This window comes from Dipodomys spectabilis, unplaced genomic scaffold (genome assembly GCF_019054845.1).
Source record: "Dipodomys spectabilis isolate Male_0828 unplaced genomic scaffold, ASM1905484v1 ptg000054l, whole genome shotgun sequence".
Taxonomy (NCBI): Eukaryota; Metazoa; Chordata; class Mammalia; order Rodentia; family Heteromyidae; genus Dipodomys; species Dipodomys spectabilis.
Window position 1 is genome coordinate 1614984 of NW_024870731.1, and position 27867 is coordinate 1642850.

A 27867-nucleotide genomic window follows, 5' to 3' on the forward strand; every position below is an offset into this window, starting at 1 on the left:
ATCATCACATTCACTGGGTAGTTCAGAGATTTGATTCCCACAAAGTCAAAGGAACTAGAGACCAGAATTGCTCAATTAGACACAGCACTGAAAAAAGTAAGAGGCTGGAGGCATGGCTCAGATGGTAGAGCAATGGCCAGTGAGCAAAAGGGTCAGATACTGAGTTTGAGTCCTGGTCTTGGACAGAAAAGAAAAGCAATTAGAGAATGAATGTGACATCTGAGTTCCTCTAAGCTGAAAAATGAGTGCTGATAGTCATACCAATGCTTTATATAGCATGTTGCTTTTCATGGTGTTTCCCTATCTAATGTCTGGAGAAGTGTGGGATGATATAAATAAATCAGGGTACATAAGGAAACAATAGCTCATGGCTCATAATCTTGCTCTTGGTCTTATAGTCAGAGAATGACAAGCAGTCCTTTAATCTGGACTCTGACACCTGGAGTTGGATTGGGTTGCTTTCCAGGACAAGACTACCCTGGCGGTATGAATCCCTTTTAGGTGGGGTCCCCTGAGACCAAAGTGCACTTAAAGGTCTCCTTAAAGACCTCGAGGAAAGGCGGCATTACTTTATCCACAGAGACCTGCCGCTGGAGCTCCTTAGTCAGGGAAGTGACACCTGTCCCAAACAGTCCACAGGGCACGATGTGTTCAAACCATGTATGGTGCGTGTTGCAATTCAGCGCCAGGCCGTGGGATGTGATGTGCCTTCCACAGCGGACACCAATCGCGCAGATTTTGCTCTCGACCCAACCAGACTCCAGTGTAGGGCGGGGGCCGCGCGCAGGCATCTCGCAGGCCCCGGAGCTCACACAGGCGCACCGCACACTTCTCCAGCGCCGCCACGTGGGGGCGCAGGCGCAGGCCAAGGAGCCGCAGGTCGAGCACTGGGTGGCAGAGCAGCTGTCCCGGGCGGTGGAAGGTGGCCAGGCTGCCGCGGTCTGTCGTGCGCACCTCGGCGCCCAGAGCCCTCAGCTGCGCCGTTTCCTCGGGAGTCAGGCCGCCGCGTATCCCGGATGTATACACGGGGCCCCGCTGGCTCGCAGAGCAGGGGCGCACCTGCCTCGAGGCTTGGCCTGCAGCCTCCGCAGCCAGGACTCCTGCAGCGCCAGCAGCTCGGTTTACCGCGCCCGACCCAGCCACACCACCCTGACGACGGGCGGCGGCATCACGCGTGCTGCGCGGTCCAGAAATTAAACTCTTAAATTCCTAAAATTTAAATCACATGCTATCTTTGACACATATAAATTAAAATTACCTCCATTATTTTAAAAATAACAACATCATCTATGGCCCCAGCTTCCAAAGGATTAGCTTGTAATAGATCAGCATATCTAGAAAGATAAATACCTAAAGAGAAAAAATATGAATTTGAGTAAGAAATACTGAAATACAAAAAAAAAAATCCAAATATTTAACCAATAATAGAGATACAAGATGTGATTTGTATGCATGCACGTGTGTATCAATACTAGGGATTAAACTCAGTGTTTTAAGATCTCAACTTGAGCTTTCTCTGCTCCAGGCTTGCATTCTACCACCTGACCCACACTCATTTTCAGCTTTTTGCTGGCTAACTGAAGATAACTCATGGATTTTTCTTCCTGGGTTGCTCCAAACTGTAATCCTCAAATCTAAGCCTCCTGAGTAACTAGGATTACCCTTGTGAGCCACCAATGCCTGGTACAGTCTGATATCTTTTCAAAGAGATGAAATGAAAGGTTAGTCAAGACAGCAGACATTGAACCAATGTAAAATGAAATGAGGGTAAAAAATCAGACTGAACAAATTTTATAAAATCACTTGGACCAGAACATTCTGGGAAAGGGATAGGAGTCTAGAGTTTGAACCCAGCCTTGAAATTTTGAAGCAAGTGGCTCTATCACTTGAGCTGTACCTCCTACTCTTTTTATTGTTATGTTTTTGAACAAGGTCTTCTATTTTTTGCCCAGGCAGTGATTCAATAATGCACCACCACACCTAACATAACCTTTTAAAATGTAACCTCTGATCAATTAGAAGTAAACAATGTTGGTAACAAAAGATGCCAGTAGGGTGAATGGTGAGTGCTAATTCTAAGTTGATTGAAACGAGTGAAAAGATGAGAATATCGCAAAGTTGTGGGGTTTTTAGAGTCATGATTAGTCTAGCTGTATGTAGTCCAGGCTAGTCTCAAAGTCTCCTGCCTCAGCCTTCTGAGAGACTGCAGACACACACCACCATGCCAAGATTAAGACATACATAATAGGCTGGGAAGGTGGCTCAGTGGTAGAGCGCTTGCCTTGCATGCCTGAGGCCCTGGGTTCGATTCCTCAGCACCACATAAGCAAAAAGAAAAAAGCCAGAAGTGGCGCTGTGGCTCAAGTGGTAGAGCACTAGCCTTGAGCTGAAGAGCTAAGGGACAGTGCCCAAGCCCAGAGTGAGTTCAGGCCCCACTACTGGAACCCCCCTCAAAAAAAAATTAATCTGTCAAACCAATTGTGTCAGGAATCCATCCTTATTCTAGTTGAGACAGTCTTAATTCCTCTTACAATTGCAATCATTTCCTTTTTTAGAGTGAATTAGAAACAGCAAAATATTTAAAGAAAAAGTAACCCATCTTTAAAAGAGGAAATATGGCTACAATCACATAATCAGCAACTCTAGATGGTAAACATATTATCAAGCACACTCCAGGAGAATGAAATAGGACTGATCAGAGAAAAAAAACAAACAAACCGAACACTTGAAAAAGAAATCATCACAAAAACAACTAGTTCATCCCTCTAAATCTTTTCTTTTCTACCAAGAAAATGTTTATAATCAAATATACTGTTGAAAATTGTGAAATTAGTTGTAAGGGAACATTGTCAAATTGTTTTGTCTAAGGAGTTAACTCACCTGGTTTCGATCAACCATAAGAAATGCATAGGATTCTGAAAGTTCCTTGTCTAAATGACCATCAAACTTCAGTTCTCTTCGCTTCTCTGTAAACTAAATGAAACTCAATCTGTAACTCTCCATATAATTATGTTTTATTAAGCTGAATCAAGAATCTTTTCCAAAAATTACAAGTTTCAACAGTTTTTTTATTTGTTAGTTGTGGGGCTTGAACTCTGGGCCTGGACGCTGTCCCTCAGCTCAAGGCAAGCACTCTACCACTTAAGCCACAACACCACTTCTGGTTTTCTGGTGTGTAATTGGGGATAAGAGTCTCATGGACTTTCCTGCCCTGGCTGGCTGTGGATCCTCAGATCTCAACCTCCTGAGTAGCTAGAACTACAGGTTTGAACCACTGGTGCCCAGCCAACAGTTTTTTTCCCCAAGATTCCAAACTAATCAAAGTAGAAATCATCTTTCCTTTCCCTATACTTTCTGCAATTCAATTTTCTTCTCCCCATTTCACTTCATATCAAGTACTTAAATAAACATCGATCACCTGTTAATTTTTGTTGCTGTTTTGCTTTTATTCCAGTACTGGGGGTTTGAGCTCTTCCTTAACTATTTTGCTTAAGGATGGTGCTCTACCACTTGAGCCACAGCTCAATTTCCAGCTTTTTGGAGGTTAACTGGAGATGACTCTCACAAGACTTTACTGCCCCAGATGGTTCACTGTCCCGGGTGGCTTTCAAACAACAATGCTCAGATCTCAGCCCCAGGAGTAGCTAAGATTACAGGCATGACCTACCAGCACCCAGCCCCTTGTTAATTTAACCTGAACTTCTATTTAAAATCTGCTATACTCCCAAAAGTTATACACCATGCTTTAATTAATCACCCATTTTATTTAATGTGGTGTACTCCATAAATGACCAACATTTTAAACTTATAAACTCAATCAGGACAAAATTATCCTCTCCCCCCACCTTTCCCCTTCTCTTTCTCTCCCCTCTCTCTCAAATCCCCTCCATCCCTTTCTCTCCCTCTCCCTTCCTTTATCCCCCTCCCCCTGCCATACTGGGGCTTGAACTCGGAGCCTGGGCATTGTCTCTGAGCTCTTTTCTGTCCATCATGGGCTTGAACTCTGGACCTGGGCACCATCTCTCAGCTCTTCAGCTCAAGGCGAGTACTCTACCACTAGAGCCTCAGCGCCACTTCGGTTTTCTGGTGGTTTACTGGAGGTAAGAGTCTCATAGATTTTCCTGCCTGGGCTGACTTTGAACTGCGATCCTGAGATCTCTGCCTCCTGAGCATGCAGAATTATACATGAGTCACCAGCGCCCAGTTAATGCTCTACTTCTTTATAATTATTCTCCTTCTTAGGCCTATTAATATAAGCATATACAGTCTTACAGGGAAAAGTGAATTTGTATAAAGTTCTTAGAACTGTTAAAATTAATCCTAATCTACTGCCCTTTGCTTAGCAAATGCTCAGAGATGTTGATTTGAGACAGAGAATACCTAACATTTTACTTCAGTATATATGTCACCACTATTTAATAGAACTACAGAGTAAATTTTCATGTAAAATTTAACAAACTATCCCAATTATACCATGAAACTACATCAAATTACCGAGGCTGTGATTTTTTCTAGATGTCAGTATCATTACTGCTTTCAAAGATATTGTCATAGATGAATTCTGATACTTCTTTAATCAACATGTAAAGATACAAAATTAGTCATATTTCACATCCATTAGCGAGTAATTATGTCAAATATTTCTCTTTTTTGGATAACACTGGGAACGGAAATCAGGGTCGCACGCTTACTAGATAATTACTCTACCACTTGAGCCTCGCCTCCTGCCCCTATTTCCATTGTTACTTTCAGGTAGGATCTCAATTTATATTCTCACTAAAATCCTCCTAGTTGTGATTCCTGGAGTCACTGGAGATGAGAGGCATTTCACTCATCACTGTACCCAACCACTGTGCTTCCCCTGTATCTGGGACAGCACTGGTTCAGATGCCATCTTGAAACTTTTATGCCCAACTGACTTCAAATGACAATCCCCTGAATTATGCCTTCCAGGTACCTAGGATTACAGCTTTGAGCCACTGTGCCTGGCTAAAAGTATTTCTAAACATCCCATTTGTGTTACATCAGAATAACACATAAAGGTGCCTTTTCCTAAAGCAAAACTAAATACAGATTTTATTCATGAAACTGAGGTTAATTGCCAAAGATACTCAACATTTCCCTTCGTTCATAACTATTCACTAAATAAATTTGCACTAATGATATTAACACGAACCTCCCACCAAGCAATTGAAGAACTGTCCCTCAGTTCTTCAGCTCAAGGCTAATGCTCTACTACTTGAGCCACAGCACCACTTCCGGTTTTCAGGTGTTTTATTGGATTTAAGAGTCTCTCAGACTTTCCTGCCTGGGCTGGCTTTGAACCATGATCCTCAGATCTCAGTTTCCTGAGTAGCTAGGATTACAGGCGAGAGCCACCTGTGACCTGCTTTGTCCCTGAGCTTTTTTGCTCAAGGAGAGTGTTCTACTACTTGAGCCACAGCTCTACTTCTGCTCTTTTTTTTTTGCCCAAGCTGTCTTCAAACTTCAGTCCTCTAGTCTCAGCCTCCTGAGTTGCTAGGATTATAGGCATGAGATATAAGTGCCCACCTCCTAAGATGTATTTTCATATTAAATACAAATATAATCTACAATTGTCAAAATGATTGTCCCTTTAGTCTCATTTACTGATTCCATAACTTACTAATATATAAAGCAAAAGAAAATTCAGAAAAGATTAAGAAATGTATCATCTCAATTAAAATGTTTTATGGAAAAGAGTAGGATAAACCAAAACTATCTTTGTAACAAATCAATCTAAAATGTGAAAACTAAATAAGGAAGTCTATGTTTTCACACACAAAATCCAAGATGTTTGATTACAAAATCTGAGTTTTATGCATAATTTGTTTCTAAACAAAGTGTTTTCCTGTACCTAAAATGCACAAAATAAATAGCTTCAAACTGCTAAACTTTACAAGGCTACCTAAAAAATTATTTCCCTTTCTTAAGCTGCTCCAACACTTTTTCTACAATCAACGTAATCATGAGTAAAAAGTAGTGAAATACAAATTTGCATTAGAGTTAACATTCAATTTTCCTCAAAAAGTGCTTAACATCTACAATTCATCATCTTCTGAAACCTTTGTGGTCTATTTTGTCTGTATATACCATAATCAAGTACCTTACTAGTTTTTGGTCTGAGATGGGGACTCAAACTTGGTACCTGATGCTTTCGTTCATTGTCTAGCACTGTTCCAACTGAGTCATGCATCTAACTCAGTTTTTATTCATGGTGTCAGTACTGAGGCTGGAAGGCCTGGCCTCAAGTTCTCATTTTGCTTTTCCCACTGATAGTTAGCACTCTGCCACTTGAGACACACCTCTGGTTCTGGCTTTTTGTTGGTTAACTTGTTAGATTTGTTGCTTTATCTGTTCTGCCTGGCTTTAAGCCTCTATCCTGAGAAGCTAGGATTATGACATGAGCCACAGGTACTGGGCTGTTGTCACTTCTTTCTAAGAAAGTATATATATTCCCATTTCCATGTGTCATTGTTTGAGGCAATAAACAGCCCTGTGACTATCCAAATCAAGAGAATATTTCATATGAACCAGCCATTTCACTTACTGAAATCACTATTCAACATGTTATTCATAATTTATACTACTTTTCAGATACTAAGAGCTATACATGCATTCTTTCATTTAATCATCAAGATCACTGGATGTAGTCATTTGCATCTGTAATTCTGGTATTTGAAAGGATATCAAGAGGATCAAAGTTTGAAGCTAATCTCTTAAATTCAGGAGATCTCATCTCAACCAATAAAGTGTTACACAGTCCAGGCCAACAGCCATAAATGTGAAACCCTGTTCAAAACATAACAAAAGCAAAGCCGGGTGCCAGCAGCTCACACCTGTAATCCTAGCTACTCAGGAGGCTGAGATCTGAGGGTCATGGTTCAAAGCCAGCCCAGGTGGGACAAGCCGTGGAACTCTTATCTGCAATAAACTACCTGAAAATCGGAAGTGCTGCTGTGGCTCAAGTGGTAGAGTACTAGCCTTGAGCTGAAGAGCTGAGGGACAGTGTGCCCAGGCCCAGAGTTCAGGCCCCATGACTGGACCCCCCACCCCCCAAAAAAAGGATAGTGCCCAGGCCCATAGTTCAAACCCCAGCACCAGCAGGTGGGGAGGGATAGGCGGGAGATACTAGGTGTTGATAATTATTTACATATGTCAGCTTGACTGGGCTATGTTTGGTCAACCTTATTCTGCGTGTTTCCGTGAGCATGAGTTGAACATTTAAATCAAGAGATTTAGTCTCAGTGGTAGAGTGCTTGCCTCGCATACATGAGGGCCCTGAGTTTGATTCCTTAGCACCACATAAACAGAAAAAAAGCCAGAAGTGGTGCTATGGCTCAAGTGATAGAACACTAGCCTTGAGATGAAGCATAAACAGAAAAAGCCAGAAGTGGTGCTATGGCTCAATTGGTAGAGTACTCTCCTTGAGCTGAAGAGCTGAGGGACAGTGCCCAGGCCCAGAGTTCAAACCCCACGACCGACCAAAAAAAAAAAAAGAAAGAAAGAAAAAAGGTATCATCTCCTTCTGCTTGTCTTTAAGCTGAGAAATCAGTTCTTTACTGACTTTTGACTCTATTTTTACAAGCCTTCAGACAAGAAGTGTACCCAAAAGGATATCCTGGTTCTCAAGTCTTCAAAATAAGAGTAATCTCTATATGATCAGTCCTCTCCCTTCTCCCCCCACCCCAAGTATTTACCTTATTGGCACATGTCAGCAATTGTGTTGATTCTGTTTCTTTGGAGAACTCTAATATTCTTTATTTTTTTTTTGGTCGGCCATGGTGCTTGAACTCTGGGCCTGGGCGCTGTCCCTCAGCTCTTCAGCTCAAGGCGAGGGTTCTACCACTTGAGCTACAGCGCCACTTCCGGTTTTCTGGTGGTTTATTGGAGATAGGAGTCTCACGGTTTCTCCTGCCCGGACTGGCTTTGAACTGCGATCCTCAGCCTCCTGAGTAGCTAGGATTACAGGCGTGAGCCACCAGCGCCCAGCTCTAATATTCTTTTAAAAGTTACAATTTTGTTGAAGCAAAGTTTAAAATTTACAAATGTGCTTGTGAAAAACGTACTGAAAACTCCTACTTAATAGAAATTTCAGAAGTATCTTTGGAAAATATAAAAATAGTTGACCTAGGTTGCTTACACCTATATCTTAGCTACTCAGAAGGCTGAGGTCTGAGGATTGCCATTTGAAGCCAGCCAGAAAAGTCAATGAGATTCCTAGTTCCAATTAACCCTCAAACACACCAGAAGTAAAGGTCTGTTGCTCAAGTAGTATCATTCAAGGCGCTCAGTTTAGCATCTCCCACCCAGTAAGTGCAGAAATAAAAATGAAATTTAAAAAAAAAGAAGACAAGAATGACAACTAGTCAGGTAGGTGCCAGTGGGAGCTAAGGATTATGGCTCAAAGATAAAGACCAGCATGGGCAGAAAAGTCTATGAAGATTCTTACCTCCAATTAACAAGCTAAAAGCCAGAAGTAGAGGTGTGGTTCAAGTGTCAGAGTGTAAGTCATGAGTGAAAAAGCTAAGGGATAGCACCCCAAGTCCTGAGTTCAAGCCCCATTACTGACACAAAAACAAAAATAGAAAGAAAAAGGAAAATTTAACAATAAATATGTCATCAGATAAATCTGACAAAATATGATCAAAACTTGTATGTATCTGAGAAAGGATTTCAGGGGTTGGGGGTTTAGCTCAGTGGAAGAGCACTTGCCTAGCAAGTCCCTGAATTCACTCCTAGGCTTTCTGGCTTCAAGTGACAATCCTCAGATCTCAGCCTTCTGAGTAGCTAAGATTTTAAGTGTAAATCACCTGTGCCAGCTATCTTGATTTTTACAAAGATACTTTTGAAATTTCTTTTAAGTAGGAGTTTTTAGTACATTTTTCATAAGCACATTTTTAAGCTTTAAACTTTGCTTCAACAAATTTGTGACTTTTAAAAGAATATTAGAGTTCTCCAAAGAAACAGAACCAACAGAATTGACTGATATGTCCCCCCCCCCAAAAAACTATAATTTTAATTTGGTTGGCAGATACTATTACCAATCAATTCTCCCAAATTTGGTTTGCAGGTTGATATAATTCCAATTTTACAAAACTTCCAATGGCTTGTATCCCTCCCCCCTTAGAAGATTAAGAAGTTAGAGCAAGAAGATCCTATATTAAGTTTAGGTGCCAAGACTAGAGGCCTACTGGTGCTCCCAGGAATTTGAAGATGTCTACTAGTCTAAGAGGGTTTTTTTGTGTGCTGGTACTTGAACTCAAACCCTATTAGGAGTTTGGTGTTCATTTCTAAAAAAAAAAAAAAAAAAGAACAGAAGTGGGATTATTCTGTCACATTTTAAGAAAACATTTGGCTGGTAGAATGGATATTTTTACATTGACATGTCCAACCATCACTGAAATTTGAAATTCGTGCTGTGGATATTCTTTTTTTTTGGGGAGGGGGGGAGGGACTGGTACTGGGGCTTGTAGAGCTCCACAAATACAAGCCAACATATCTCAAGTGAAAAACGGCCAGGGGCACCTCTGTGCATTCCCAGAAAGTAGCACATTTTTGTGAGCCCGGTATCACAGAATTATTGACTACACACTAGCATTCACACAGTATTATTTCCTAAGTTATGTTTCTGTTATATTTAGTATGCTTAATTTTAACTTTTGATTTGTTTTGTTTTTTTGGGTCCAGTCGTGGGGACTGAACTCTGGGCCTGGGCGCTGTCCCTCAGCTCTTCAGCTCAAGGCTAGTGCTCTACCACTTGAGTCACAGCGCCACTTCCAGCTTTTTTCTTTTTGCTTATGTGGTGCTGAGGAATCGAACCCAGAGCCTTAGGCATGCAAGGCAAGTGCTCTACCACTGAGCCACCTTCCCAGCCCCACTTAATTTTAACTTTTAAGTACTAAATTTATATATTTTTAAATTTAAATTCATTTCTAATTTTAATTTACAACTGCATTTTTCAAGTCACATAAAAATTTGAGTGGAATGGATTCAATATTAGAATTGTTATTGGGAGAATTTGACACCAGAATCAAAAAGATTAAACAGCCCTAACCAGAAATCAATGGTACAAATGTATTTATCAATCCATCTTTCAAAGGAGTTTTTGTTCTTATAAACAGCCTGTAACATTAAGATACTGCATGCCTTTCTACAAAAGATAGCACAAAACAATAATTTAAGTTCCCTCAAATAGAAGGGGTGGGGGGGAAACAACAGATTTCCATTCATGTATTCAACTGCTTTCATACTATATTTCTCCTAAAATCCACGGCTGCCAAATCATGATAAATTTTCATTGCTTTTACAATTTTAGGAAAGCTATAACTACTTATTGTTTGAAACTTAAGAGTATTCAGAAAGCAAAGAACACCCTCCCCCTCATAGTGCAGAGATAAACACTAAGCTGGCCTGTTCCTTCAATCACGCTGCATCATATTATCAAACCCAGTAATTTCTAATCCACTTTTTACTGAATATTATTACATTCCCATTACTTTAATCCTTACACTTTTCTCTAAGACTTAACATTGTAACTTGTTTCAAAAGCAATTTAAGTTCATTACAGAAAATCAGAAAATAGAGCAAAGAAGGACATAAAACACCCATAATTCTGCTCACCAGGACACAGCTGCTATCAGTATGTTGTATGGTTTCCAAGTACCTTTCTTCTTGCATATATGTAAATGATCCTATGTCCAAGAAAGCCTATATCTGAAGGCTTCATAAAATGGGCTATCACGTACATAGTGCTAAGAACGAGGGCTCTGAAAACAGCCAGCACTGAAGAAACTCAGCTCTACCCCTAATTAGGAGGATGATACTAACTTCTCTGTGTCTCAACTTCCTAGTCTACAAAACACAGACAAAGAAAGAAAGAAAGACAGACAGACAAAGACCTGAGCAAAATGCTTCCCCCAATACATGAAAAGTACTTGGTAAAAATATCCCATTATACCATATGAAATATTCTGTAACCTTATTTTTCACCTAATACATTCAGGCAATTCCCTCCACTGCAACTAAGACAATTCTCCATCTTCCTTTTTTAATAATATAAGAACAGTAGCTTGGGGTGCAACATAAGCCACTACCAAAGCCCCATCACTTTGGTCAAGGTGACCTACTGTGGACTAGCATGTACAGGGTCTGAGGACTCCAGGCAAGCCAGTTTCCTTACTAAGACTAGGAAAGTCAAGTTAAACAGGTTAACATGCCCCCAGGTCTCCTCTCTCATTGATGTGGTACATACAATCCATGGGACAATCCACAGGCCACACAGTTTGGCTTCTAAGTAAAATTGTCATTGCTGCCTATACTATTTATGAGAAAATTCTATCTTCAGAGTAATCATCTTTCAAAATAATGGTAGGCTAAAAAGAAACTGAGAAACCCATCTCTGGCTGTGTTTGAAGCTGATACAATGTTAAAATTTTCAACTGATACAAAGTAGCTAGACAGGTGGTATACATTTGTAATCCTAACATTCAGGAGACTTGAGACAGGAGGATCACAGATGAGTTTTTTTTAAAAATGCTACAAAATATCCATCTACATAGATGAATAATACCACATCTTAAGTGTCATGCTTTTTACTGTCACAAAAAAACAGCCAAGTTAGAGATACAAAAGACCTTCATCTTTCTAACAATAACAATTTGATACTAAATTTAAGTAATTTTCAAATTTCAAGGGTTGGTGAGAACCAGAAACACCATGTTGCTAAAAAGGGCAAATGACTACATTTTTATCTGTTACTCTCCACTGAGCTATCCCCTATTCCTCTACGTGAATGCTTTTCCTCACAGTAGTTAGAAGAACCTCTTCTTTAGGCATTTATTCTATCTCTCTGAGAGCCAAGATCCCAAGTTCTATTTTCCCATAGTGATGGCAATAAGATTCAGACTATAAAGGACAGCATTCAGGCCTTGATACTTGAGGGCATCATTATCTAGGTGTTGGGTTGCTCCTCACTCCTGTTGCCCATCTCTTCAGCTATTTCCAAGCACTAATCTGAATCTTAGATTCCAATATTGCCTACCTACTTGTTCCCCTGCTAAAAGTCTCATCTCCCAAATTCTAAACCATCCCTGTGATGTTAAAAGCTCTCTGGTAACAACCTCACTGTCAAACTCAAACCATACCACATATTTCACTTCTAACCATGAATATTACTTCATATGGAGACAGATGTCTACAATGGTGGTTTTCCTCCTGAACATTTTGAAGACATTCTGCTTTGACAAATGATCTGTCAGTCTGAACATATGCTTGGCTCAGGTGGCCTTGCCTTATTTTCTAGTGTTGACCTAAAATGTGTCTTGGTATGAATTTATTTTTACTATATTGGTTGGGGTCCGTTGTACTTCTGGAACCTAAAAACTCATTACAAAAAGACAAAAGAAAGAAGAAAAGAAGAAAGGAAGGAAAAGAAAGAAGAAAGAGACAGAAAGAATTCAGCCAGCACATCTTCTTATAGTGCCCCTCCTCCATTCCCTCTTTCTGGAAGCTTGCTGGAAGCTTGCAGAGGTATACTGGACTGGACTTTATCATTCTAAAGTTCATGAATCTTAACCTCTCAATTTCCATCTCTTTATCCCTCAATACTGTAGTCTGAGCAATTTCCCCCCAATCTCCTTTAAAAAATCAATAGTTTTCTCTTCCATTATATCTACTTGGCTGTTTAACCTGTCCATTGAGGTTACTTTTTTAAATTTAATGACCATAATTTTCTTTTATAGAAGTTTTATTTGGTTCTTTCCCAAATCTGTGTTCATTTTGTAAACTGTTCTTTCATTATGGTCTTTTATTTCTAATAATTTTAAATAAAGTCATCTCTTTCATGTGTTCTATCATCTCTACCTCCTGGACCACTAATTCTCCTATTTGTAATATCTGCTGACTCTCCTTAACAGTGACTCATTTCCTAAGGGCCTGGACCATTTCTGATTGGCAAACTCATCTTTAGCATGAGTTTTCCTCTGCAAGAGTCCTACATTTTAATTTGCTCTACAGGATAGTTTCACACTTACTTCTGAAGGCTCTATTCGTTTTCTTAGTTCTAAACTAGATCTTATGCTAATTTCTCAGTGTGAGCGTTAATTCCACTGGAGAAAAATGGTAAATCTGAACCTTGCCCTATGGTGAGCTGTAACCTTAGATTTAAGAGTCTTTATTCCTAATAGTCATAACCCCAAAGAAGACAGCAAGTTCCTCTGCACTTTCCCAGATACGATATCATTCTTTCACCTACGGAAAAACCCTTCAGGTTCTAGGCTAAGGACCTCATGGTCACTTTTCCGTTTTATGTAGACATAAGGCATGTCTCTTGCTTCTTTAGGAGACCCACCACCACTAAACGCTAGGAATCTGTATCCACAGCTGAACACTATTACAGACCTAGAGCTCTTGATTAACTGCCCTAGTGCAGAATTTTCATCTTGTTTCTGGTACCTGGGGATTTCAGTCTTTCAAGCTCACAATTGCTTTTGTTATTGTTACATTTTTCTCACAGTTTCTATGTGTTCATAACAGTGTGGGAATTTGAGTCCTTTATATCAGCTCTGGTGGCAATATGGCTAGAAGCTTCTAATAGTCAAATTTTGAACCTGAAAGAACGTTACAGAACTATGATGAATATTTTCTATTTTTCCAGATGACAATAATCCAGATTCTTTTCCATCCTCAAGAGAAGGTCTTAAGTTTAAAATAAGTATTCCCAAGGCATTTTAAGATTATTTTGTCACTATGCATTTCAAATGCCTTCATAGGTCCACAGTATGAGAACAAAACTAGTGACACCACTTTGTCCATTCATTTATGATCAGTCTATGTTATACTCATAGAATTGCAGTGAAAGTATGTCAGGAATATCACAATAGCTCAACTAATCAACAAATCTAATCGCTATTTCTTGGTCCCCATATTATTTACCTCACTCTGCAACCATTCTATTACTCCAGTTTTCCTATCCCTGTACTGCCCCCCATTCAAGGATTTATCATTTGTGGATTCTCACCACTGTTCCCTACCTCTCCTATGGCACGCCCTCTCTTTGCAATTCATCCAGTAAATCTCAGTCATCCCATTACTACTTAACACTCCTGTAGCTGTGTCAACTGCTCACATTCACACTCTGTACTACAGTGGCTCATGAGTTTATTCAGGAACTGAGTAAGGAGTGACTCCTTCCCACCAAAGGGCAAGTAACAACAGCAACACCTAACACTTAATGGTACATACCATGTACCAGATAAGGGGCTTAACATCATGTATGAGATCACATCCACTGATCTTTCCAACAGCTGTATGAAACAGGTAAGATTGTTATACAGTTCTTTAGGGATGAGGAAAGGAAGGTTTAAAGAAGATTATGTAAACAATCCAAGAAAGCACAGCGAGCAAGAGGTTGGATTCGTTTTATTCTATGCCAGGTTTATCCTTTTAAAGTATGTGCTGCACTGTCTCCACAAATATTTATAGCGAAAGCTCCTCTTATGATTATTAAATCCACCCCCCATTTATAGCAAATCATCCCTCTTCTAATTGCAGAACTCACCTATCTGAACACCTCCCTAATGCCTGTCTGTAATCATGGACACATTCAAAACCACATTAATTGACCACACTGCCCAATCTGAAGTGATCCAATCTCAATGAGTTACTGCACTAACCACCTACTCATGCAAGCTAGAAATCTGGACATGACCTTTGATACTTTCTCACTCACACAGTGCATACAACCTATTACCAAACTCTACCCACTTTTGCCCCTTAAATCTCTCTGAACTGTAACAATATTAGTCTCCAAAACTACCACTCTAAACCCTAGCAGCTACTTCCACCTCCTCTGCTGCTGCTCCTAGCTCAACTAGTCATTCATTGTCATTTCTTCCAGCCATTCTCAAGTTTTACAACAGAAAATGTTTCCACTTAGGATGATAATTTTTAAATATAAACTTGATCACTTCACAAAATTGTGGACTCAGGATGAAAGTTTTCAGTCAATTGTGGAGATTCTGAAGCTACAGGAATACAAAGATTAGCAACAGCTGGGTTTCAACCAAAAAGCAATTTTTTTCCCCATAACTCCAGAATAACACCAAACAGAAACATCAGCAAACAGATGATGACAAAGAGGACAACACCTGAGGGATTGATGGTGGTAGTGCTGCTGAGAATCAAACTAAGGGTCTCACACATTTCAGCACACGACTCATTCCTGGGCTCACCTGAGACAGAGCTAAATCCCAAACCCACCCTAAGTTTCAAGGTATCCCTCCACTAATATACTGTAACACACACACACACACACACACACACACACACACACCTTTCCAATTAAATCCTCCAAGTAATTTAGACTGAGTTTCTAGCTTGCCACTAGTAAAAGACTTAGCTAAGAAAGAATTCAGAAAAGCCAAGATGCACACTTAAAGGCAGCAGGGGAGGCAATGCCTATAAGGGGGAAAAAACAAACAAAAACAAATTCTACATACATAATTCTGCAAAAACACACTTGGCTAGAAAATACATAAACATGCTCAATGTTTGCAAACTCATGTAACTCCTTTTAAGTGTAATATAAAATATTTTGAGGTAAGAGTCATGTTTTCTTTTAATGTTTTGCAAATCACCATAGCTTACTATAAAAGCTGAATTTTAAAAATGTACACATAGAAGCATGACTATACAATAATATAAGTGATGAAGTTGCATGCCTCACTACTCCCTTTGGAAATAGTTTATACATGCTCTCCCATAAGTAAAATCTTTTTGTTTGTAGTGACACCATACTACTTTTGTATTTCCTAATTGTAATCTTACATTGTGCACTTAGTCAAAAAATTTTATATATGCCCTAAGTATACTGAGAGGTTGTGTCATGTAAGGAAAAATTAGCTATGGAAAACATAGATTGTATTCTATATAAACACTTTTTCTGTTGCCATCTGGTGGTTCATATATAAAAATCAGTGCTGACACCCATCATTTAGAAGGGCTTGATCACACAAAATCAAAATCTCATTCTCTTCCGCATCATGCCTAATACCTAGAACTTCTATTCATTTTGAAAATACGCCCTTTCTCATGAGAAAACAACAAATAATATACACAAATAATCCTGGAGATGATTGCCTTCACCTAAGTAGGACTGGTCAAACCTACATCATAAAGAAGCCCTCTTTACTCCAAAATCTAAAATATGTTCCTAACTAGCCTGCCTGTGTTGCTAAAATTCCCATCAACTATTGTTAATGGAGGTAAGTAGGTAGAGAGCTCCCAAACATCCGTCTCCCTGAATCAATGCAGCCATTCCTTGACTATCTAAATCATTGCAGCCATTTTTTGGTTATGTCTCTACATCCCCCCCCCCCCCCCCGGAAGTCTATTCATCTTTGTAAAGACAGGCTTCCAAATATCTCATGGTAAAGAAGCAGGTCTAGAACAGAGAAGAGTTATGAAAGGTAGAAAAACACTGCACCTGAGGCTAATTTTGCCTTTGTCATAATTAATCTGAATTTAGTCCAGTCTCTAAACCTCACATCTTCCTAGATTAGCTTTGTCAATTCAAAAAGAATAATATTTACGAATATGCAGGGGCTAGGAATGTGGCTTAGTTGTAGAGTGCTTACCTAGCATGCATGAAGCCCTGCAATCAATTCCTCAGCACCATATAAAGAGAAGGGCAAAAGCGATGCTATGGTTCAAGTGGTAGAGTGCTGGCCTTGAGCAAAAGAAGCTCAGATGGGGGGGGGTGGGGGAAGGATGGGAGGGATGGGAAGGGAAAACAAAGGAGGAGGCTACAATGCTTGATAAGAAATGTACTCATTATCTTGCCCATGTAATTATAACCCCTCTGTACAGTATTTTCACAATAAAAAAAGAATATCATAATAAATAAATATTTTTTTAAAAAAAGCTCATGATCACAAATATGGTATATAATATGTGAACACTGTTATATATTACAGACTGTGGTAGACAATTTGCTCCAGGGAAGTTAGAATGAACTTGTGACTTTGAAATTATGTAATCATTTAATCACAATCAAAAAAAAAAAAAAAAGAACCTCGGGGAAGGGAGGGAGGGAGGGGATGGTAGGGGGAAGACAATGGAGGGGGTAACAATGTTCAAGAGGAAGTGTACTCATTACCTCACTCATGTAACTGTAACCCTCTGTATAGTAGCTTTACAAAAAAAAAAAAAAAAGAAAAGAAAAAAGAAGCTCAGGGACAGCACCTAGGCCCTGAGTTCAAACCCAAACTGGCAAAAAAAAAGAAAAAAGTTCAGAAACCAGAAACACTGCATACTATAGTCCTATCACATGTTCAACAAGCAAATCTTCAAGATCAGGAAAGTAATAGATTTTCTTGACTGACATGTCAGTTGTCAAGAAATTGAATTATTTAATTGATAGCTGTTAACTTCACTAGACATGTCTGGATATCAATATAATACCAGCTAAGCCTGTTCAAAGTGAAAAATCATTCTTGCATTAATTTTAAGGACCCTATGATTTACTAAAGGCCCTAATGATGTTAATTAAACCAACGTAACATTAGAATGAGCCCAGAGATATCAATGGACACCATCCTCTAATCTCTTTAATTACTGATGGTCACTGTCCAGCAAATGTAAACACTCTCATAACCACCATTATTTCATTGCTCTTTAAATTTCTCACTGCATTAATTGCCTCCCATAGATTTTGGAACATAATTTTTCTTCCTGTAGCCATTTAGACAAATAAGCATCTTCTATTTTCAGAAAATTTATTTCTCCAAACTTCAGGCTTAACACTGATAAATTACAGCACTAATTTGTTTTACAGAACCTAAACTTTTGAGCAAGAAATATTTCCAGGCTAGAGTAAATACATCATGTGTTAGATGGCAGCACCTAAGGAGAAATACGATATTACAGCATCTCAGTCCTTCAACATTGTAAATACCCTGACAAAAGTAAAATGAGAGAAATAGATTCTAAGAGATAAGACATATGGACATAAGTGTATGCCCCAGACTGAAGACATGCTTAAGGAATCTAGTGAAGGACAGACAAGATATAACATCCAGAAGATCAGCGAATCAGAGTGGAATGATTTTGAATATTTACACTAAACCCCTCCCTATATATACAAGAAAACAGGCTCAAGAGGGGCTAAGAGACTCGCTTAAACTGCAAGATAGTTTCAGGATGAGATAAAAGCTAAGGCTACCAACACTTAGTCCAATGCTGCCTCTGTTTGCCACATCCATGTTTCTAGGAAAGCTTTATAAAATCTATTCTCATTCTCACAAGACCCACAGGAGATTGGGGCCAAGCTGACACAATGACTCGCTGGCTCTCCAGCTGCTGGTCAGGAGGTCAAACCATATACTCACTAGAATAGCAACTGCATAAACAATAAGGGCTTCTTTCCTAAAACCATATTGCTCTGATACCACCTATTATTTTTATATTTGGCATAATAAAAGTAGCGTCAGTATAAGAAACCCTACAACTAAGAATAATAAACTTCTCCACTCCCCCACCTCCCCTAACAGGTGCAGACCTACTGTCAGGTATGTATCTGTCAGTGACAGACTTACATTTCCCACATTCATGGAAAACCTACCACTGTGATTCCTATGTGCTACCACGTGATGGCAAGAGGTGCCAAACCTATGGTCAGCTGACAATATATATATAATATATATATGTTATATATATATATATATATATATATATATATAATATATATACCTTAGAGTGAAGCATACAAAGTCTATGCCCTTTTATTAACAGGAATGTACAAATTGGGAGCTTTAACAATAGGCCATATAGAAATGTTGAAGTTAATTATAATAAAGACTACATGAATTTAAGTGTTCAATTTCATTATGGAGAATGTATCACTGTTTGCTAGAAGTATTGAGCCAAATAAAACTTGTTTTAACATCTCTTTTAATTTTAAATGATTCTTAATCTCTTCTTTATACTATACCTTTCATTTTCATCCCCCCTCCCAATTCAACTTTTATGCTTTTGACTTAAACTACCACTTTAATGTCTTAGAAAAAGTTGAGCCATGACCCAGACAAAACCTAGATTCTACGATTCCTCCTCTGTGACAATTTCATTCTCAGTTTTAATCAGCCAACATTACTGGTCTATTACTTGCAGAACACCCCTAACTAAGGTCAGAAAGTCAGTAGAAAGACACTACATATGGTAAATGTCTGCCACCTGGAACACCAAATTCCACATATCAACAAAAACAATCCAAGGCCTCAGAATGGAAATATAAAGACAATAGAGAGAATATAACTTCAAATATGCCAGTTTAACTTGCAGCTTTCCACTTTGTTCTACCCCAACATTTGAAGGTTCAGAAAACTTCCTGTCTCGGTACCGTTCCAGTATGTAGCTGAATTCAACTCCTGTTAAATAAAACTCATGCTAAAGCAAAATAACAAACAAAAGGTCTACTCCTTACATTCTCTACTTCTTTGAGTCTTATTAAATTCATTTGGGTACAGATAAAAGAATTTTCCACATGTTCCTCAAAAAATGGTTTAGTCACATTGGCCTACTCTGGAGGTGATCGAATCACTACCAAAGGGGCTACCACAACCCACTCTCAGTTGGAATGCAAGTTATGCAATGAAAAAATATGAGAAGGAATATTTTAAAATACTGACAGTCACTTTATTGGGGGAAGGGATACACAAAAATTATACACATTCCTCTTTCTTCCAAATTCTTCACTTTTTGTTGTCTCACAAGCATTGCTGTAAGTAAGGTGACCTGAAACATGAAGTCAGGTAACGCTAGAAAACACAGTCTACCATCTTCCCTATAGTATGGCTCAAACTGCTCCCCATCTACCCCTCCCCCTACAATGGCAGCGACTACATGGGAGATACTGCAGCCCAATGGTTATAACCTTGGGCTATGTTCACAAGAATTCTGAGTAAGGCTTTTCTTTCTGGCTCCACCACTACTAGTCCTGGGGCTTCAGGCAGATACTTAACTCAGTGCCTCAGTTTCCCCACAGCTAAAAGGAGAATAAAAATTCTGCCAGTATCAGGAATTATGTGAAGAATGAGCCTTAGTGCTTACCACATAAGGGCTTCATTAAAGGAGCGCTACAGGTGGTTACACAGACTGTGGAGAGGTGATACTTGCTTACTGTTGGATTTACAAGATAGTTGCCAACCAAATGACTAGTTGCCATCTGTTAAATATGCAATGGTCTAATAAGATTTAATTCAGTGAGTTTCTGAGCAGTTACTAAGAGTAAGACTCTAGTACAACAAGGTGGTCTGAAGCCCAAGTTCCAGTTCAAATATAGCTCCCAAGTTCCCAAGTGTACACAGGGCAAGAGGAAAAGAGGAAACAAAGCGCTCCTAGATTAATGAAAAACAGTAAGGACTCGAAAGAAAGCTAGATCTACAGTGGCCTCAATTAACACCGCTTTGTAATTTCTCTACCAGACAAATGGCAGGAAAGCCTAATGAGGAGAGCTTACCTATGGCTAGGAAATGATCTGAGAAAAGTATTCCAGACAGCAGGAAATCAGTAGAAGGGCATGATTATGGGATTAGCCTGCACAGAAGAAAGGCAATACAAAGAAACAAGAATTACTTGTAGAGCCTCCCTCTCCCATTGCATACTTCTGAGAACAAGCAGGTCTGAACCTAAGTAACTCCATTATTTTTATTTCACTAGTGATTCTGATGCACACCCCAGGCTAGCACAAAGCAGGAGCTCAACACTTTCAGTAGCAATAAAGAGGACATGGGATAAAGAAGCTGATTAGACAGTGAGATCAAGAAGTTGGATCTCACAGAAGACAGGCCCATAGAAGTCACTGGAATTTGGAGGTTGGGAGAGACTGAGAAATGGAGGCATATGATCTCACTGAAGAGGTAAAGCAGTGGGTCTCAAACTTAAACAGTCAGAATCAAGAGTGTCAATATTCTACCCCTTGGCTCAAACCTACAGTCAATTAAACAGATTCTGGAAGTGAGATCCAGGCAACAGTGTTTCAACTTCTCAGCCGATTACAACATGCAACCAAGTTTGGTAGAGAGTTCTCAGGAAATCAGAGTGGGGAAAAGCGGAGTAATAGAAGTTCACAGATGTCAGTATATGACAATCATCTGGAAAGTAAGCTGTGGTTCACACAAAAGCAGCTGGAACCCTGTAGCTTCAACACACCCATGGGAAGCTACTAAATGAAGTGACTGGAGGATGGGGAGGACGCCAACTCTAGATGAGAAACAGAACTCAAGGCATTCCTCTCCTCAGCCTGACAAAGAAGCACAGTCTATGAGGTAAACTGAACAGGACCAGAATCTACAAGCTATAAAAATGTCCAGGCACCAAGACTTCACATGTGATACTTAGGAGGCCTGAGAGTTCATCTTTCTAAACCACTCACATTCAGCTTCTTGTTGGACAGCTGAAAGAAAGCATGCATTGCCATCTGCCTTTGGCTTCCAGAAAGCCAAGGCCTTGAAGGCTTTTTAGGAATCCAGCGATGTCACAAGCAACTAAACACACACACACCAATAAGCAGAGTATACAACAGGAATTTTTGTTACCTTATAGGAAAAAAAAGAAACTCCAGTTTATTAAAGTTACATTCTGGAAGACCTGAATCTGGTGTTTCACACAATCATCCATTACAGAGACCTTCTTACAACTTCAACAAATATATATGTAACTTGTACTAAACATATGTTGCCCTTATTTTCTCCCAAGATGTCAGAAACAAGCCTACCCACATGAAGTGCCATTAGAAGAAAATGCTTAATGAGAATTAGGAACAGATTCTCCTAGCTATATAGTAATAAAATACGTAGACCAACTCCAACTTAGTGATAACTATTCTGTCGACAATGATACAATTGCTCTGCTAAGATTCAAGAGAATGTATTCCTTTGCATATGACCAACTCATCAACCCATCAGAAATCTCTATAGCAGCACCAGAATTTTCATTTTCAAGATACATGAGCTTTTGTCAAATGGTGACATCTCCTCGGTAATATGAATTTTCAATATGATATAAAAAAGTGATGGATATATTACATATTTCACAGAGCACAGAGAACAGAAAACTGTCAAAGAATTTAGAATCTGTGACAGCCTATTTGAAATTTTACACTAAAAGATCTGTATACTTTCATAAACTATATAAGAGATACTAGTAAAAATAAAAGGAAGATTCCTCAATAACAATGGCTAAACAATTTTTTTAATTAGAGATTTCATGAACATTCCAATTATAACAATGCAGTACTGGGGCTGGGAAGGTGGCTCAGTGGTAGAGCGCTTGCCTTGCATGCTCGAGGCCCTGGGTTCGATTCCTCAGCACCACATAAGCAAAAAGAAAAAAAAAGCCGGAAGTGGCACTGTGGCTTAAGTGGTAGAGCGCTAGCCTTGAGCTGCAGAGCTGAGGGACAGCGCCCAGGCCCAGAGTTCAGGCCCCACGACCGCACCCCAAAAAAAAAAAAAAAAAAAGAATGCAGTACTTCATGTAGCCTCAAAGTGGAACTGTTAAAAAACCTGAACTCTTATAATCTAGTTCAATAATCTACTTCAAGACACTGGTCAATAGCCCATGCACACCCAAATTCATGCACAAGTTTTTAAATGTATAAGTCTTACTGCAAAATGCATATAACTTTAAATATATAAATAATATACTTCTGTGGCCAGTGTAGATAGGATTACAGGTATATAATTACCATGTCCAGCTAGTTTGTAGAGATAGGATCTCACTAACTTCTTTGCCTGGCCTGGCCTCAAACTTCCATCCTCCTATCTCTGCCTCCTGTTTATTCTTCTGCCTCTTCTTAGAGGCATGAGATACACCCCCAAAAATCTATATAACAGAAGTGTTTTTTTAGTTTAAGAGGAAAATATAAAACTTACTAACATATCAATAGATTCCACTATATAAATCAAACTGAAACCATCTTTATTTTCCTATAGAAAGAAAGTGGAAAAAAGTATTATTATCAAATATCTCTAAATGTGTAATATCTCTTGTCTATATCTACATATAGACAAGCCCTATAGTAATATAAACAAAAAACATGAACAGGTAAGACTTGGAGATATTCTAAAGAAACATTCAATGGAATACACAAAGAAATTGATCCAAAAGATGGCACACTGATAGTTTATCACGGTTTCAAAGGACTGAAAATGGCACGTGTAGGCAGGGTCTGTAGAAGTGAATATTCATGTATTCTTGATGGAAATATCTCTTCTGGAAAAGAGTCCAGAACCCATGGCTAAACCTCAAATATGAATTGCCATAGGGAGGGAGTCTTGCCATTTTACTAAAGTAGAGCAACCTGTGTAGAAATATGTCCATTGTAGCATTGCTCATATTAAAAAACAAAAAGGTACCATAGAGACAGGCACTGGTGGCTTGCACCTGTAATCCTAGTCACTCTGGAGACTGAGATCTCAGCATCACAGTTCAAATCCAGCCCAGGCAAAAAAGTCCATAAGATTCTTATTGCCAATTATCCATCAAAAAGCCAGGTGAGGATCAAGTGGTAGAGTGTCAGACCTCAGCAAAAAAAAGCTGCAAGAGCATGAGGCCCTGAGTTCAAGCCCCAGTGCTGTCCTTAAGCTTTTTTTGCTCAAGGCTAGCAGTCTACCTCTTAAGCCACAGCGCCACTTCTGGCTTTTTCTGAGTTTAATGGACATAAGAATCTCACACTTTCCTTCCCCAGCTGGCTTCAAACCATGATCCTCAGATTTCAGCTTCTTGAATACCTAGGATTAAAGGGGTGAATCACTAGCACCCTGCTAGTATTAACATATTTAATGGAGTACACAGAAACTAGTTTTCTTAAGGATACTTTGAGCACTAATCTAAACTATGGCATAACTACAAAAGAAATTTCAGATAACAGATCATTTTTATTTTACTTTTGATAATTAATTTTTAAAGATGTTAAATTGAAATTGAAGAGGCAGTTATATAAAAGCCAATCAATCAGAAAATCTATAGTACATACTGAAAAAATATTCAACAAAACAGAAAAATCTTACTTGTTTTCTCATCATTTTCACTGTTAGTCAGAGAAACAGATCCATTTCCTTGGTTTATACTACTCATCAAAATCTGTTGTAGTTGGTCTTGTGTTAGACACACCAAACTGCTTTAATTACTAAAGATGGATTTATGTTGTTTCCAGTCTTCTTTAGGGGTTAAAGATGATACTTCTGTTTGGATATGAAGACAGTCTTTATCTTCATACTGCTTATATAAATCATTAGTGGGTGTAACTGTCATTCTATTCTTTTCACTTTTTGACTGTGACGTTTCTGAACCAACTGTCATCTTTTGCAAGTTTTTCACTCCCAATATAAGAATTTTGTGTTGACTTTAGAAGGTGTCCAGTGTGCTTTGTTCTTAAAGGACATTTTGTAATCTTGCTCTTATTTCCCATCTGTTAAAAAAAAAAACTGTTTATTTTTTTCATGTACTGCTGTCTTGGAAAAATAAACTTTTGTGGTTGTCATTGTTGTTTGAGACAGGGTCTCATGATGCAGCCCAAGCTGGCCTAGAACTCCTAATACTTTACCTCTGCCTTTAGAGTGCTGCGATTAAGACGTGTACTACACCCTAACGATTTTCTCTTATCTTGACGTTGTAACTACCCACAACTGTAACTTGTCCATAACCTCAATTTCAATTATTGAACGACTATCATCTAATTTTTTTCCAACTCACTTCCTGCCATATGCCAATTCCAACAATCTTCATCTGGACTAGGGTGTGTAATCTGTTGATACTACATTTCTCTGGCTCCCATTTCCCTTCTTAACAATCTTAAACATTATTTTTCCATTTTTTGCTTTGTTTTCTGTCACAAATACTTAGCAAATCCCATCTCTGGCAAGACAACTTTACAAGTCTGTAACTTCACCCGCAGAGAAAAATAGCCATGCTAACTGGTTTCACTTAAACTTATAACCAAGAACATAAGCAAACAGAGAACCAATACACATTACACATGAAATCTATCATAATACTAAATTTTATGCATCTGAAAACTGACAGCAGAAAGCACGGATGTCTTTTGACTTTACTTGGCTAAAATGAATTTGAAGAAGTGGGGAAAACAGCTTTTTCAATGTATCTAAATATCACTTTATTTCAAGTAAATAATATTGCTAAATATCATAAATTTTATGTAGGAATTTTGAAGTCAATATTTTAGATTTCCAGTTACACAGCATACCATATAGAGATAATATTATCTTGGTTTTTCCATCCAGCAGTTCAGTTTCCAACTTTAAACCATCTCTGCAACATGAAAAAAGGTGTGTCATTATTAAGAAAGAGCAATGTTTTAAATAGCCTGAACTTTGAAAGTATATCTATTCCTTTGAAAATATAGGATAGGAATATTGTACATATCAGAACAGTCTTTTAATTTAAAATGTTTTTCACTCCACAGGAAAACTACAGGGAGGAAAAATTTTCTTAAAAACTTTCAATAGGGACTGGGAGGTGGCTCAGTGGTAGAGCGCTTGCCTTGCATGAATAAGGCCCTAGGTTCCATTGCTCAGCACCACATAAGCAAAAAGAAAAAAGCCGGAAGTGGTGCTGTGGCTCAAGTGGTAGAGCACTAGCCTTGAGCTGAAGAGCTGAGGGACAGCGCCAGGCCCAGAGTTCAGGCCCCATGACTGGACCCCCCAAAAAAATTAAAAAAAAAAACAACTTTTCAATAATCCAAGAATTTGTCATCTTCAAAATGCAATCTCATTTTTATAGTTGGTAAGCAATAATTAGTTATCATACTATTTTTCTGGATCAGTTGTGGGGTTTGAATTCAGTCCCTGGACACTGTACCTGAGTTTATTCACACAAAGCTAGCAATCTTTGAGCTACACTTCCGGTTTTCTGGGTTAATTAGAAATGAGTCTCATGGACTTTCTAGGCTGGCTTTGAACTGCAATCCTCAGATCTCAGCCTCCTGAGAAGCTAGGATTACAGGAATGAGCCACCAGCAACAGGTTTCATACTATCCTTTAACTTGTAGCTCTAGACTGAAAATAAAAAATAATGCTGTTACTAAACTCTTCAAGTAGGTAATGGAACAAGGCAGATCTAGCTAACATTTATTGGTTTCATAATGATCCCTCTTGGCTAACATTCTGTGGAGTCCTGAAAATGATTGCTAATGTCACAAAGTTTTAGATTTTGAGTATAGAGTTCCACTTTAAAAAGATGTTTTTAATAATACATATTCACATTTACTAACTCTTTTGCTACTATCACGACAATACACATTGGCTACTATGATAGATCAATGCCAAAAGCATGAGCATAAAAAATGGTGGGTACTACCAACAACACTTGTGCACCTGCTACAGTCCTACACAAAAATTACACTAGAAATAAAAGTAGCATATTGTTAAAAAAAAAAAAAAAAAGTGGAGGAAAAAAAAAATGTGCCAACACTATTTTGAGACAAAAGGCAGATAGAAAACCAAATCCAGTCTCAAAAGAGAAGGGCTGGGAAAGGTCAGATTACAAAAGCGAAATTTACAGCTTTGCCCAGGTAGAGAATACAAATTTTACCTCAGTATTTGTGGGTTGTTTTTTTTTTTTTGGTCGGTCGTGGGGCTTGAACTCTGCACTTGTGCACTGTCCCTGAGCTCTTCAGCTCAAGGCGAGCGCTCTATTGCTTGAGCCACAGCACCACTTCCGGTGTTCTAGTGGTTAATTGGAGATAAGAGTCTCACGGGCTTTCCTGCACGGGCTGGCTTTGAACCGCATCCTCAGGTCTCAGCCTCCTGAGGAGCTTGGATTACAGGCCTGAGCAACCGGCCTCCGGCTTACCTCAGTATTTGTTTATGGTAACCGACGCTAAAAGCTCATACCAGTAATCCTAGCCATTCAGAGGGTTTACATCTGAGAATCAGGGTTCGAAGCCAGCTCAAGCAGGAAAGTCTGCGAGACTCTTATACCAATTAACAAGCAAAAAACCCAGAAGTGAAACTGTGGCTCGAGTGGTAGAGTGGCAGCCTTGCTCTAAAAATCTAAAGGGCAACTCCCAGGTCTGAACTCAACATCCTAGTACCAGCACCAAAAAAGAATAAAAATTAAAAAATTAAAGGTACTACACAGGAAAGAAGGAAGGAATTAGAAGTGTTTCTGTGGGGCAGATCCTGTTTGTGCTGGTGAAACTTAACCAAACAAAAAGAGATGTTGCCTGAAACTCCTCTCAATTCTGCACTTCACTGAGGCGTGGACTGATTTACAAATCCCTGATTGTACAGCACAGCATTCGTTCATCTGCTGCACCCGCGCGGTGAGGTCGGGTTGGTGGTTCGCAGGGATCCGCAGCGAGGCCGCTAGAGGCTGGGCGCTGTTAACTCCCGCCGGGGCTCCCACGCACCAGTGCTAAGCTCCTCACCACAAGGTGAGCGAGGAGCGGGGGTCCGGGCCGGCTTCCTCCCCGCGAGGCCGCCAAGCTCGCCTCTCCCGCTGCCCCTCTCCTCCCGCTGCGTCAGCGGCGAATAACGGCACAGAAAGCGGCTCCGCGACAGCTCCCAGCAGAGGCGGGAAGGAAGCACGCGGCCTGCGGGGTGGGGAGACCGAGCGCCCTCCCCACTCCCCTCCACCCCCCGCCTCGCCACCGTGGGAGCTAGGCCCGGGGCGCCGGCGCCGAAAACCACCCAGCACCAACCTAGCCCCACTCGCGACCACCCTCTGCGCCCCGACGTACCCCAAATGCATGGCCTGACCGCCGATTCTCTTTGCGGGTCTTGTGGTGTTCTACGGTGGCCGGCTCAGCTCAACGGGCGCTATTCCGAT

General features: G+C 39.6%; 1 pseudogene; it reads right to left on the reverse strand.

Moving 5' to 3' along the window:
• Positions 1-27867, reverse strand: LOC122108062 (annotated as a pseudogene).